The sequence below is a fragment of the Ambystoma mexicanum genome, chromosome 11, assembly GCF_040938575.1.
Source record: "Ambystoma mexicanum isolate Mex_15411 chromosome 11, UKY_AmexF1_1, whole genome shotgun sequence".
In the NCBI taxonomy this organism is placed as follows: Eukaryota; Metazoa; Chordata; class Amphibia; order Caudata; family Ambystomatidae; genus Ambystoma; species Ambystoma mexicanum.
In genome coordinates, this window is record NC_090934.1 from 827297524 (window position 1) to 827311670 (window position 14147).

At 45.2% G+C, this 14147-nt stretch overlaps 1 protein-coding gene across 1 annotated transcript in view; it reads left to right on the forward strand.

Annotated features, from left to right (window-relative positions):
- Positions 1-14147, forward strand: part of NCR3LG1 (natural killer cell cytotoxicity receptor 3 ligand 1) — a 722742-nt gene that overhangs the window by 473918 nt on the left and 234677 nt on the right. The window lies entirely within an intron of this gene.

Genomic DNA, 14147 nt, shown 5'->3' on the forward strand with positions numbered 1-14147 from the left:
ATTAATATTAATTAAATAAACCGGCGGTGTGTTCGAGGCTATGAGAATTAAATAATTTAAGTTGGTAGCCTCGAACAATGGGAAAATCCCATAGGGATATATTCGAGGTCGAATATAAAAAGTAGTATCCACTGCCACCAGCCAAAACTCGATCAGGGGGGACGGAGACGTGCCTCCTCAACTAACAGACCCCGGGGCAATCGAATTGCCCCGACAAGTACGTACACAATATGATGGTTTGTACTGGTTTCTGTTAATAATTTGGGACTAGTAAAGCCAATGGTGACTTTACATGCCCTGGGAGACAGTAGTCAGTCCCAGGGTATGGAGTCTATGGTGGGGTGTCACTATGACACCCCTGTGTTACTGCACGGAGGGTGCTGTGTAACACACATAGTAAAAACACATGAGACCCTATGGAGTAAAGGACCCCATAGCCCATAAAACACATTAACTGTCAAAGGAACACCATAAATCAAGTTCAAGAGTGGGAGAAAAAGAGTCTCACTCTTGGCAGGAGGAAAAAACAAACTCCAGAAATCCAGCAAAGCTGCTGGGGGACTCACTAGGTTAGGAAAGTCAGCCTAAAGAGAGAATTCTCCCTAACAGCGTCTCGTTACCTTCTCCCCCTGTCACTCACCGCGGAACAGGTGTCTGGTTCCTCGCTGCTGCAGGGCTGGTTTGACAAGGTTCACAGTCCTTCCTTACTTTTTATCGCTGGGGCTGCCATTGGTAGATTGTTCCACCTATGTTGGTTCCACAGTGGGCTTTTGCTTCCCTGCTCGATCTTCTTCATGCCAGTATTTGTACACACTTTACCTGGGTAAGCCTCACCCTTCCTCATCCCAGTATTATCTGTATGAATGAAGTCTGTTACTCTACAGAGACACATAGAGGTGTGAGGGACCAGAAGGGACTGAGTGGGGTGAGAGGAAGGAGGGGACAGAAATGGAGGGGATGAATGCTGCGTTCTCCCAAAGCTATCATCAGTGGTCCAATGGAGGTCTTCCCTTCCCATGAGATCCACCCACTTAGTACCACCCACAGGGGGACTATCGGGTAGAGGCCTCATATCCCTGGCCTCATGGGAAGGGGCTCCCCCCTTGGAGCAGTAACAATACCCTGGGATTCGTCACACTACCCTGACTTCTTATAGGACCTACAATGTGGAAACCTTTTCCCATTGCATTGTAGGCATCACTGTGTTAGTCATGGGATTTAGTCTTCTGGTACATCCTTTACTCAAATTCCCACACGCATCACAATCTATGATTATTCTCTCAATTTGTATGTCCATTCCTGGCCATCAATAATCTTGTTTTATTGTTTTGTTTTCGACTTCCATTGATGTCTTTGATGAGCAATTAACAATATTTTTCTTACTCCTTCTGGTGGAATGATTTGATCAACCACCAATGCAAATCAATCTCAACATGCAGTGCACTCTTTACCATTTGTATAGCTTCAGTTTGAAATTCTGAATATGCATTCATATTTATCCTTCCACCTGCTAATGTATCTTTCAGCTTCTTCAACATCTCATCTGAATCAATAGCCTTGTCCCACTCGTCCTTGGATACTGCATCCTGGTCTATGCTAAGAACGTGTTGCATTAGTTAATGTTGATAAGCAATCTGCTGCTCTGTTCTGGATGCCAGGCACATATTCCACATCCCAAGTATATTCTTGCAGGTTTGTGACCCATTTCCTTATTCGGAAAGAACCCTTGTCCAATCTTTTTGATGTTAGAATATCTTTTAATGGCGTGTGATCGGATTGAAGTATGCACAGAGTTCCCTTACAAGACTCTCTTTCTTTATGGCAGAGTAATTCAGATCAGATTTTTTTTAATACTCTGGAAGCAAAGGCTATTGTATACTCTTATTTTCTGTCTCTCTGTGAGACCCACCCAGAATAAAAAGAATATTACCTGCGACAACTTACTCCCACTTATCCTCCCTACACTCAATACAATCCCGGAAAACCTGGGACCAGACGCTTTGGTCAATGAATATAATCATATCATGACCACCTCCCTAGACACAATTGTGCCATTCAAATTAAGACAAAGCAAACCCAAAACTCATCTTAATTCATGGTACACACCATACCTAAAAACACTATGCACCAAAAAAAGGCAATGCAAAATATCCTGGAAAGCACTTCTGTCCGAAGAAAACAAAACTAAACTTAGCACCATCACAGCCCTATACAAAAAGGAAATACTCCTAGCTAAGCGCAAAACTTATAATGCTAGAATTTCCCAAGCAAACTCAAGCATGAAGGAACTCTTTGTCATCCTTAAAGAGTTAGAAGCTCCCATCCCAGTGCCAGACAACTGCGTAAAAGATACAACTTGGTGCTCGAATATTCAGCAAGTGCATGAGTTGCAGCAGGCGTCTTCTTCAAGTTCTTTGGATTCCTTCGTCCAGTGGTCGACTCTGCTTTCGAAGCCAAAAAGCCTTGCCTTTTATGCAGGTTTCTCCCATTCATTGACAGCTAGGTTGGAGTCACACAGCAAGGTGGCTGTCCTTGCTGGACAGCCAACCTGCCAATCACCTTTGTGTGCCTTTCTGTAACCAAGGGGATTAAGCACAGGGAGTTTCGGGCACCCCCCTCACTGCTTGCCCTTGCCAGACACTCTGGATGGAGGCAGACTTCACTTGGGAATCCCACCAAAGACCAACAAAAGGGACCAAACCTGTTTTGTGCACAGAGTAAATCTCAAGAAGGACCTTTCCAACAGGAAATGGCGAAAAAAAAAACCTGGGGCCATTTTGACAAAAAGGGCACCAATAGGTGCTTTACCAAGGCTGCAATTGCAGCCCGCGGTAAAAACACACAATGACAGTAAATAGTAAACCACTCAGACGCACTGGCACCAGTTTGTGGATTGGAACCAGACAGCTAAAAAAGTTATAACTCTACAACTAAAAATTGCTTAGAAAAAAGCTTCATTAATAAGCAATACGCCCACCAAAACACATCCTGACATAGATCCATCTAATAACACAACCTTAACTTCCTGCTTTAAATTCTCCAAAGTCACCATAATGGAAACTGAAAAGACAATACTTTCATTCAAACCTTCCAATTGTCAGGGCGACCAATGTCCAGCTCAACTTATAAAGGATGCGGCTAGAGACCCTTTTATAACAAAACTCAACAACGCGTCATTTCCATCTAATACTATCCCATCTAACCTCAAGGAATCATGGGTGCTCCCATTATTGATCAAACAGACCTTAGACCCTCTGATTCCCACTTACTACCGACCAATCACTACGGTGCCTTTTCTCCTAAAAATCTTAGACAAAAGGGCCTATACACAAATTTAAAAGTACTTGGAATCTAACTCTTTACTAAGAGTAAGGCAATCAGGTTTTCGGCCGCAGCATGGGACCGAAACAGCCTTAATAGACCTGAAGGCCCAGATTGATGTACTTAGAGACAAAGGGGAATCAGTCCTCCTGGACTTATCGGCCGCTTTTGACTTGGTTGATCACCAGGTACTATGCAGCCACTTGGACTCAGCTGCATACTTCTCTACAGAAGCCATAGCGTGGATACAATCCTTTCTAAGCAATCAGACTATGAGCTGCAGCTACCCCCATACCTATCACGTGCGGAGTGCCCCAGGGATCTTGTGTCTCACCTACCCTATACAACATCTTCACCAAGCCCCTTTTCGATGATCTGGATCATCTGGGTATCACCTACACCTACACTCTGCATAAATCAGTGCCCCACTTGGGCTACCCCAGTCAAAACAGTCTGGACGGATGCACCACTGCTTGTATGTAGTGGTCAAAGTGTGTTTTCCATCGTTTCCAGTGTATTTGGGGTTCTCCCTGAGTTTCCAGGAAGAAACTGGGTGGTGGTACACCTTGGATTTGGATGAGTTGCAAATATGCAGTGTTCCAATTTGTAAATTGTAATTTAAAATGTGATTTGTCATTCTTTCCCCTCTTTCCTTTAATGTGCGGGTGTTTCAGTATTATTTAAAATCAGGTACAACTGCTTATAGTCCTGGCATTATAGCAATTAATATAGTTTGAAGTTTTGCTATGTTATTTTCCTCCTGTTTTCCTGTATGTTTTGCACTGTGTTTAATTGTAGTTCACAACATTGTTCTGTGTCGTTTATTAACAATTTGTATAATGTTTTATCTACTCTTGGTCGTGCAAGACATTCCATTGTATCTCTTGTAGTTGCGGGGCAACACGTGTTGACTTTGCGTCCCATGCTTATTTCGTGTGGCATATTCCTTTCTTCTAATGGACTATGTTGTGCAGCATGCAGTTGGCACGTGCCTGAGGGAAGAGTGCCACAAGCTTGAACTTCATAATTTTCACCTTTTTTAAATTTTTTGTATGGGATCCACTTCTGCTTGCCACTGAGAATCTTACCTTGTAAGACGCCATTGCCCTTGGATAATGGTAAATGGCGTTTAGAGAGGGAGTGAGGCAGGCAGTGCGACTCCTCAGAGGGGCCTCTGGTATCCAATCTGCTCTTGTCGTCAGTGAAATGATCAGACTTCACGCAAAAAGAAATAAGAAAACCCAGATTAGAAACTTTTCTGGAAAACACAGTACAGATATTGAACCATATGTTGCAGCCAAGAAAAGCATTTGCTAGCAGTATAGGATTTTTGCTATACGACTGCCAACTCAAATGTGTATAAACGATAGCGAGTAAACTCTCTTATACTTAGAAAATTACGAATATATTCCAGTTTAGGGAACTGAATAATACTGTGATTAACTCTAAATCCCAAGCTGACCTTTGTACTAGGGCCAAAACTACAGAGGTGTCATATTATGAAAAAATGGATGGTAAATTAAACAATGAAACATCTGTTAGGTTTTAAATATATCTCCCACGAGACACTATCCCTTGAACATTGAAGATATTAGAGAGATTATTTGTAAAAGTGAATCGTCTAGGGCACCAGACCACCTGGCGCCTATAACTATCAAGCATGACCCAGACCTTTGTTCAAAATTATTTTGAATTTTTTTAAGGAAATTCTAAGAACCAATGTCTTTCCACCAACATGGTACTTGTCCCATAACATCCCCATATTTAAAAAAGGAGATATAATGAATCTGCAAACTATCAGCCAATAGCCGTTCTTGGTGCCTCAAGCAAGATTTTTACATCTGTTGTATTGAAAGAGTTGGATTTACATGGGTTGATAAATTAAATATAATCACTATACTTCAGGTGGGCTTTTATAAAAAAAAAGTAGGTACCACCCTTAATGGTACCATTGTGGCTCACATTCAGGCCTCAGTTACAAACAGTACTAGTGGTACAGTATGCATAGCAACAATGGATATGCCAAACCCCTTTGATTGTGTTAACCGTCATAAGTTCTGGCATAAATATATCAGTTGGAGAATTCCTGAAATCGTAGTTATTCTGTAATCCTTATTACATGAGAATGCACAAGTAAGGATTAGATTAACAAAGGATGGATGCTACTGAGATCTTTAAAACCCTTTATTGGTCTAAGGCATGTGGGCATCCTTGTTCTGTTACTTTTTAATGTATGTCTTACATATTGACAACCTATGGGATTCTACTAATATTTTTCCGATTAAGATGAGAGTTCTTAGATAACACTAGTTAGCATTTGCAGATGTTTTTCGACCTAACTCCAATCGGATTACAAAGGAAACTGACCACATTTTCTACCTATGGAATATATTATAACTTGTTGGTAAATGGGGCTAAATCCAATTTATTATATATACAAACAAAAGGAAGCCAAAAATAATGTATTGGTCAGTGGAACATTCAAATACTGGAAAAAATGTATTACATCAAGTATCTGGGGTTTACCATTTCGAACAGCGATTCCATGAATCTTAACATGGAACGTTCGAGAGCAAGGATGCTGCCCCTGCCAGACTAAATAAAAAGGGTTTATGTGAGCTTAAGCAAGTTTTCCCTTTTACCAGTATTGAGATTTTACCTGGCAAAATGTGTACCTGCACAGGCGTATGGTCTAGATTTGATCCTTGCAGGACTGGGACCCCACTTGAATTCCTTACAGGGGCCTATTTGGACAAAAACCTTAGGCCTAGCCCTTTCCACTCAAATTGTGTCATCAGACACAAGCTCAGGCTTATTTCTCTCGAATCAATTGTACTCTCGAACAAACTGTGCATATACTCTAAATGTATTGCCCCTCAGACCAAATCACCATTCTCTTGATAACTTTTTCGAAAATATGTGCAGATTTTTGCATAAAATAGGTTCCAATAAGGAAAAGCTGATTAGTAATCCGAACAAAATAAAGAAAAAACTCTACAATGAATATTGGTTGGTGGCTATTGAACAACTATGGGGCCTCATTACACGGATGGCGGTAATGGTTAACGGTCACCGTTAATGTTAACGGTGACCGTTAACCATTACCGCCTTACTACGAGGTCCCTTAGCGGGTTGGTGCTTTAACGCCTCCTTTTTGCAGGCGTTAAAAACCAACCCGCTAAGGGACCTTGGTGCTAATTGCCGTAATTAGCACCTTCCCCATTCCCATTATGCCCTATGGGGCAAAAATGGGAATGAGGAAGGGCAGTGGTGGAAGGGGGAATTACCGCCCCGCCAACCTTGGAATAGGGCGGTAATTCCCCTTTCCACCAAGGCGGTGCCGGTATTTTACCGGCATGGACCAAGGTGCTAATAGCACCTTGGTCCATGTGCTAATAGCGCCATCCGTGTAATGAGGCCCTATGTCATTATTCATTGTACACAGAGTACGCCAGATTTCTTAGGAGGAGAACGTGCCTATCTAAATATATATATATATATATATATATATATATATATATATATATTTCTGATGTTTGTTAATCTGCTTAGAATCACATGCTGTGCATAGGTCCGACATCCAGTGGTCACTGCAGAGTATTGTATTTTGTTTTTCGTAGTCGAAAAGGGGACGTCGACAAGGCGTGTCTGTAACACTATCCCTATAGTGACGTGCGTTGTACCCATAATCCCTCACGCGTCGAGGTCCCTCAGATTGTTTTTTTCCGCCCAGCTTCTGGTCGCCTTACGCGGAGCTCCTAGAGAGACATTGCAAAACTTACTATCGGACCTCGGTCCTTAATTATACTTATTATATTGTTAAAGATCCCTCCCCTCGACGTTAGCTGTGAAGCTGTTTCTCCGCCGAGCAAGTTTTCGATGGAGGGGAAGAGACGGAGGAGATCCTTCGGCGCTACCGAACACGGCCAACATACAGTAGGGAGAGTGGGGGTTCGAACTTTATCTTCTCTTTGAGAATGTCTTTCTTTCTCCCCTATCTTTCCCTTGGGGTTGTTATCACCAGTTATTATTGCCTCAGCTATGGAGAGGACACCTTTTAAGTTTTGCCCAGGCTGTAGGGGCAAATACACTTGGAAGGACAAACACAAGCTCTGTAATTGTTGCTTGCCCCTCGATCATAAGAAGGACGGCTGCGCGGCCTGTAAGCTCTTGAAACCAAGAACTCTTAAAGAACGCAAAGTTAAGAGGTGGGCGGACTACGCTTTGTCGAAGTCAGTTTCCTCACCCGCCGCCGCTGTTACAGAAAGTGACGAGGAGGGTGATAACTCGACGTCCGTTACGGAAGTCGTTAACCCCCAGAAGGAGCGCTCGCGCTCCTCGACGTCCGTCCCCGGCCCCGACCGGCTCGGCTCACGCCCTGCTCATGGGGATGAACACCCCGGCGACAGGGACGCACACAGACCCCATAGGCCTAAGCACACAACCCACGGCTCTTCTTCGTCGAAGACGAAGAATCCATCAGCGCCGAAGGGGACGCAGGGCACTCCTGTGTCTACCTCAGACCGTAAGGGTCTCACGCCACACCCGCAAACGCAGTCGCGACCAGCGATTGGGCTTTCATCAGACACGGGCGCTACCCCAAAATCATCCGACGTAACGCTCCATAGAGCGGCCATCGAGGAACAACGCATAACGCAGGCAACGTTGACACCAGAGTCCTCTACTGACAACCTCGTTGTCGAGAGCCTGGCGAAAATTGTTTCCGAAGACACACGTAAGCGGACGACGAAACAAACGTCGAATACCGCACAAAAAGCTATGGAAACGCCGAAAAAGCATAAGAGTAGCCAGGAACTGCCCCTTTCATCTAATGGCACTTCGGAACTACCGGAGGGCTTTTCAGAGGGCGACGGAAACCTTTCTTCGACGTTGTGGGAGCGTTCTAAGCATTTTGAAGGTGAAAACACTGATTTCCCCCCACTAGACTATTCAGGGGTCCCCCATGAGACCCTTGAAAGACTCCATTCTTGTATGGAGAAAATGGAAAGGTTTTTGGGAAACCAAAACCCATCCACACCCAAAAGACTAAGAGAAGGGCCCCAGGATGAGCCTAGGGTCAAATTTCCTATGCTGTTTCCCCCTTCTACAGACGTATATGATCTCACTGAAGAGGAGCAATACCTCCAGGAAGGTGATGAGTGTTTGGGTGGAGAGGAAGAACATGAGGAAGAGGGGTTTGAAGAAGATCCTTACACAAGTGCAGGAGCTTTCGAAGAAGATACAGCTACCTCGCAGCCCTGGCAATCCCCATCAGTGCAGCCTTGGCAATCCCCATCAGTGCACTCAGACCCTGATGTCTTTCACCCTTCTCCTCCCAAGGATTCACCTATTGTAAACACCTCTCCCATATATGACCAACCTTCACTTAATGCACTATTGCACAAGGCAGCAGTGCGTTTTGAAATAGACACAGAGGAGACTCTTCCTGACATAGACTTTGTAGAGAAAGTTATTAATGAAAAAGCCCCTGTTAGTCAGTCTATTCCGCTCCTGGCTTCTATAAAGAGAAGAATAACTCCTTCCCTTTCCAATCCTGCCTTAGTCAGAGGGGTCAACCCTCGGATAGAAAAGCTCTTCAGCCCTTCGCCTTCTGACCCGTTGTACATCAGAGGCCATTCTATTCCGGACTCCCTCGTAGTTACCAATACAAGGAAAAGAGCAGGGGTACCACTATCCACTAGTGAGGCAGCACTAGACAAAGAGGGCAAAAAGCTCTACGCACTTGGGAAGAGAATCACGACGTCCGCTGCCTTTTCAACTAGGATTGCAAATAACAATTCCCTACTAGCTAGCTACGCAGATGCACAGTGGAGCAAGCTGCGCAGCGAAGCAGAGGACGCACCAGAACCCCTGCGTTCACGCCTGTTAGCTACAATCTCAGAGGGAACTCTTGTAAACCAGGGCATCGTAAAGAACTCCTTAGATGCCGCAGAGACGGCTGGCCGTTCCCTGGTTCAGGGAATACTTCTCAAACGCCATGTCTGGCTGCGCAATTCGGGATTTAAGCCGGAAACCCAACCTTCCCTGATAAATAAGCCCATAGAAGAGACACATCTGTTCGGGAAAGCAGTTGATGAGGCCCTAGAACATGCGAAGAAAGAGTTTGATACCATCAAAACTCTTTACCAAATTTCTAGGCCCCCTAACAGACGCGGCTATGGCAATAGACGCTCCTTTCGTGGCCAACGCCAGCAGCAAAACCAACAGCAATTTTACTCTGCTACCAACTGGCCCTCTAACCAGGGTAACAACACCCAGTTCAGTCAAAGAGGCCAACGCCGTGGCAGGGGAAGAGGTCGCGGCTCCAGCCCCAAAGGTTCCACGCCCAATACCAACAAATGACCCGAAGATTCGGGTTCCCTCCCATGCATCACCGGTCGGGGGCCGGCTAACATCGTTCCTTTCAGCATTTGAGGGAATATCGTCAGACCGCTGGGTATTATCCACCATAGCCCACGGATACTGCATCGAATTCAACGGTTCCCCGAAGTACAGACCCCCACGGAACCGACGCATGACACCGGAACACCTCACCATTCTTCTACAAGAAGTAGAAGAGCTACTGAAAAAAGAAGCTATAGAGGCTGTCCCCCTATCTCAGGTAACAGAAGGTATTTATTCAGTGTACTTCCTTGTACCCAAAAAGGACTTAACAATGCGCCCTGTATTAGATCTGCGCCCAGCGAACAAGTTTGTCAAACCCCAAAAGTTTCGTATGGTGACCTTGCAGGAAGTAATCCCACTGTTATCACAGGGGGATTACATGACAACACTGGGCATGAAAGATGCATACTTTCATATTTTAATGTTGCCAGCGCACAGAAAATACCTCAGGTTCAAGATAGAGAACAAACACTACCAGTTCAGAGTACTACCCTTCGGGATAGCATCTGCACCAAGGGTATTCACGAAAGTACTGGCAGTGGCAGCGGCCCACCTGCGCAGGTTATCCATCCCGGTATACCCTTACCTCGACGACTGGCTCATAACAGGGGATTCTTACGAAACATGCTTCTCCAATACCCAAAAGACAGTAGACCTTTTGTTCCAACTGGGCTTCTCCATCAACGAAAAGAAGTCCAGCTTAGACCCCAGCCAAATCAAACAATTCCTAGGGGCTCTAATTCGAACAAAGGACGGCCTCGTCTTCCCCTCCAACGAGTGGGTCCAAAACATGCTGTTTCAGATCCCCCATTATGTGGCAGGTCGAGAGGTGACGGTACGCAAAGCAATGCGCTTGCTAGGAATGATGGCGTCATGTATTTATTTGGTACCTCACGCGCGCCTGTGCATGCGCCCAATGCAAGAGTGGCTCAACAGCCAGTGGTGTCAGGCCAGCGGACAATGGGACGATCTAGTGGTGGTCTCGCAGGCCTTGGTTCTCTCGCTACGGTGGTGGACAAAAGAAAACCTGTTATTAGGGAAAACTTTTGCCACACCCGCAGTGGAAGCCACTCTAACCACAGACGCATCCCTTACAGGATGGGGGGCTCACCTATCCCATCAGACTGCTCACGGAGCGTGGACTCCGAGCTTAGCATCCAAGCATATAAACCTGCTGGAACTACTAGCGGTGTTCAAAGCACTGAAAGCCTTTCAGGAACACCTACAAGGAAAGACAGTGATGGTCCTCACAGACAGCACCACAGCCATGTACTACCTCAACAAGCAAGGGGGCACTCACTCTCCAGGACTGTCCAAGCTGTCCCAGAACATCTGGAAGTGGGCTCTCAAACACAACATGTTCCTACTATCACAACATGTACCAGGGGAACTCAATCTGCTAGCAGACAAACTCAGCAGAGACTTCCTCCTGCCCATAGAGTACGAATGGCGGTTACAAGAAGACATTGTCTTCGACGTCTTCACACAGTGGGGTTTCCCAGAAATAGACCTGTTCGCAACTCTGGAAAACTCTCAATGCCAAGATTGCGCCTCCAGGTACCCCCAGAACCATTCCAAGGGGAACGGTCTATCGATTCCATGGTCAGGGAAATTTGTTTACGCTTTTCCCCCGACTCCCCTTCTCAACAAGATAGTGCACACGATGCACCAGGAACAAGTTACCATGATACTGGTGGCCCCTATGTGGGCCCGACAGCCATGGTTCGCTCACTTGTTGAAGATGTCTCTATCTCCTCCAGTGAAACTGCCCTGCCCGTACAACATGCTGTCACAAGACAGGGGCAGGACACTGCACCCATGCCCTCAGACCATGAACTTAGCAGCCTGGCTCCTGAGGTCATAGAATTTGGACATTTACAACTTCCACAGAGGTGCATGGACATCCAGAAAGCCTAACACTCGTCACTGCTATTCTAGCAAATGGAAAAGATTTGTCATCTGGTGTAGAGGGAAGAGTATCAACCCCGTTGACTGCTCTCCCACACAAATTATTCTGTACCTGACCCATTTACTGGACTCGGGTCTAGTATTCAATTCTATTAAAGTTCACCTGGCAGCGCTTTCTGCTTACACCACTTCACAACTCAAAGTATCGTGGTGGAAGATCCCAGTAATCAAAGCCTTCATGGAAGGGGTAAAGAGAATACACCCTCCAATAGCGAACCCAGCTGGGATCTAAATGTGGTACTCACCAGGCTCACGGGGTCACCCTTTGAACCCATGCACAAGGCAACTCTTAAAGATCTCACTCTTAAGACTGCTTTCCTAATAGCTATTACCTCCATTAGGAGAGTAAGTGAACTACAGGCCCTTTCGGTTTTAGACCCCTTTGTAACAGTTCACAAGGATAAAGTGGTTCTACGCACATACCCAAGGTTCGCACCGAAATTCATCTCCAAATTCCATGTCAACCAGTCTATAGAACTACCAACGTTCTTTCAAAATCCTTCAAATCTAGGAGAAAAAAGCCTGCAAACACTTGACGTGCGCAGAGCTGTCATGTTTTACATGGAAAGAACTAGTCCACTGAGAAAGACTAATCAGTTCTTTGTCTCGGTGGCAGCAGGAAGAGAAGGAGATGCAGTTTCAAAATCCACTATATCTAGATGGATTGTACAATGCATCACTCTCTGTTACACTCTTGCTAAGAGAGAACTACCCTTCAAGCCAAGAGCACACTCTACTCGAGGCACTGGGGCATCCATAGCATTCATTGCAAATTTTCCCCTTGAGTCCATCTGCAAAGCGGCAACCTGGAGTTCTGTACACACCTTTACAAAACACTACTGTCTAGATGCCCACTCTAGAACTGATTCCGAGGTGGGACAAGCAGTATTAAGACATCTTTTCTCTACTGTTCCTTCTCACAACCCACCTCCAACTCCGGGTACTGCTCGCTAGTCTATGCACAGCATGTGATTCTAAGCAGATTAACAAACATTAGAAGACAATGCATTACTTACCGTAAAAGCATTTCTGATGGTTGTATCTGCTTAGATTCACATGCGCCCACCCTTCCTCCCCGCTCGGATGGAAGGAACATAGACATCCTTTTCTATATCTCGCTCTTTTCTGTACTCACTCACGTCTAGAAGGCTCCCTCAGGGCAGAAAAATACAAACAGAGGGACCTCGACGCGTGAGGGATTATGGGTACAACGCACGTCACTATAGGGATAGTGTTACAGACACGCCTTGTCGACGTCCCCTTTTCGACTACGAAAAACAAAATGCAATACTCCGCAGTGACCATTGGATGTCGGACCTATGCACAGCATGTGAATCTAAGCAGATAAAACCATCAGAAATGCTTTTACGGTAAGTAATGCATTGTCATACCTTTTTCCCAATAGTATAGCCCTTAACGTTTAAATTAGGTTCAAATTGAATCAATTCTTGACTCTAGAATGCAGTGGACCTAGACTGGCCCTAAGTAGAATGGCTAGAAATTACAGACTACGTAAGAAGTCTGATTCTCTTGAAACACTTAGGGCCTCATTACACGGTATGCAGTAACCATGGCGCTATTAGCACCATGGTTGCCCCTGGTATTTTACCGTGTCCGCCTTGGTGGATGGCGGAATTACCGCCCTACTCCAAGGTGAGCGGGGGCGGTAATTCCCCATTCACCAAGGCACTTCCCCATTCCCATTTTTAACCCCATAGGGCTCAATGGGAATGGGGAAGGAGCTAATTACGGTACCCCAAATTGCGGTACTGTAATTAGCACCAAGGTCCCTTTGCGGGCCCGTTCTCTAACGGCTGGTAAAACCAGCCGTTGAGGTTGGGTCCTGCAAAGGGACCTCGTAGTAAGGCGGTAAGGGTTTACCGGTACCGGTGCCCTTACCGGTACCGGTAAACCCTTACCGCATTCCATGTAATGAGGCCCTGCCTCATTACACGGAATGCCTTGGTGAATGGGGAATTACCGCCCCCGCTCACCTTGGAGTAGGGCGGTAATTCCGCCATCCACCAAGGTGGACACGGTAAAATACCGGCGGCAACCATGGCGCTAATAGCGCCAGGGTTACCGCATACCGTGTAATGAGGCCCATAGTTAAATATTGTGAGAAAGCTGGGAACATTAGTCAACTGCATTTAGCACCATTTGTTTATTACTGCTTTGACTATGCTGGCGAATCACTCTGGTCTCGTTTGATGGAAGGAAGTAGTGTTGCACTGTTATTGGCACTTCATAGATTTTTTATTATCCTGTTGATCCGTTGTAAATATGAATTTATTAACAAAATTAGTTCTAACTGTGTTGTTGATTCATAACTTTGCTTGGAAATGAATGTTAAGCAGAACTTTAACTAGTATTCTTTTATATATTGGTTTGTAACAATTGTATTACTGTTTTAATATTGATGATGTAACTTAGTATTTTATGTAAGGTTTAAA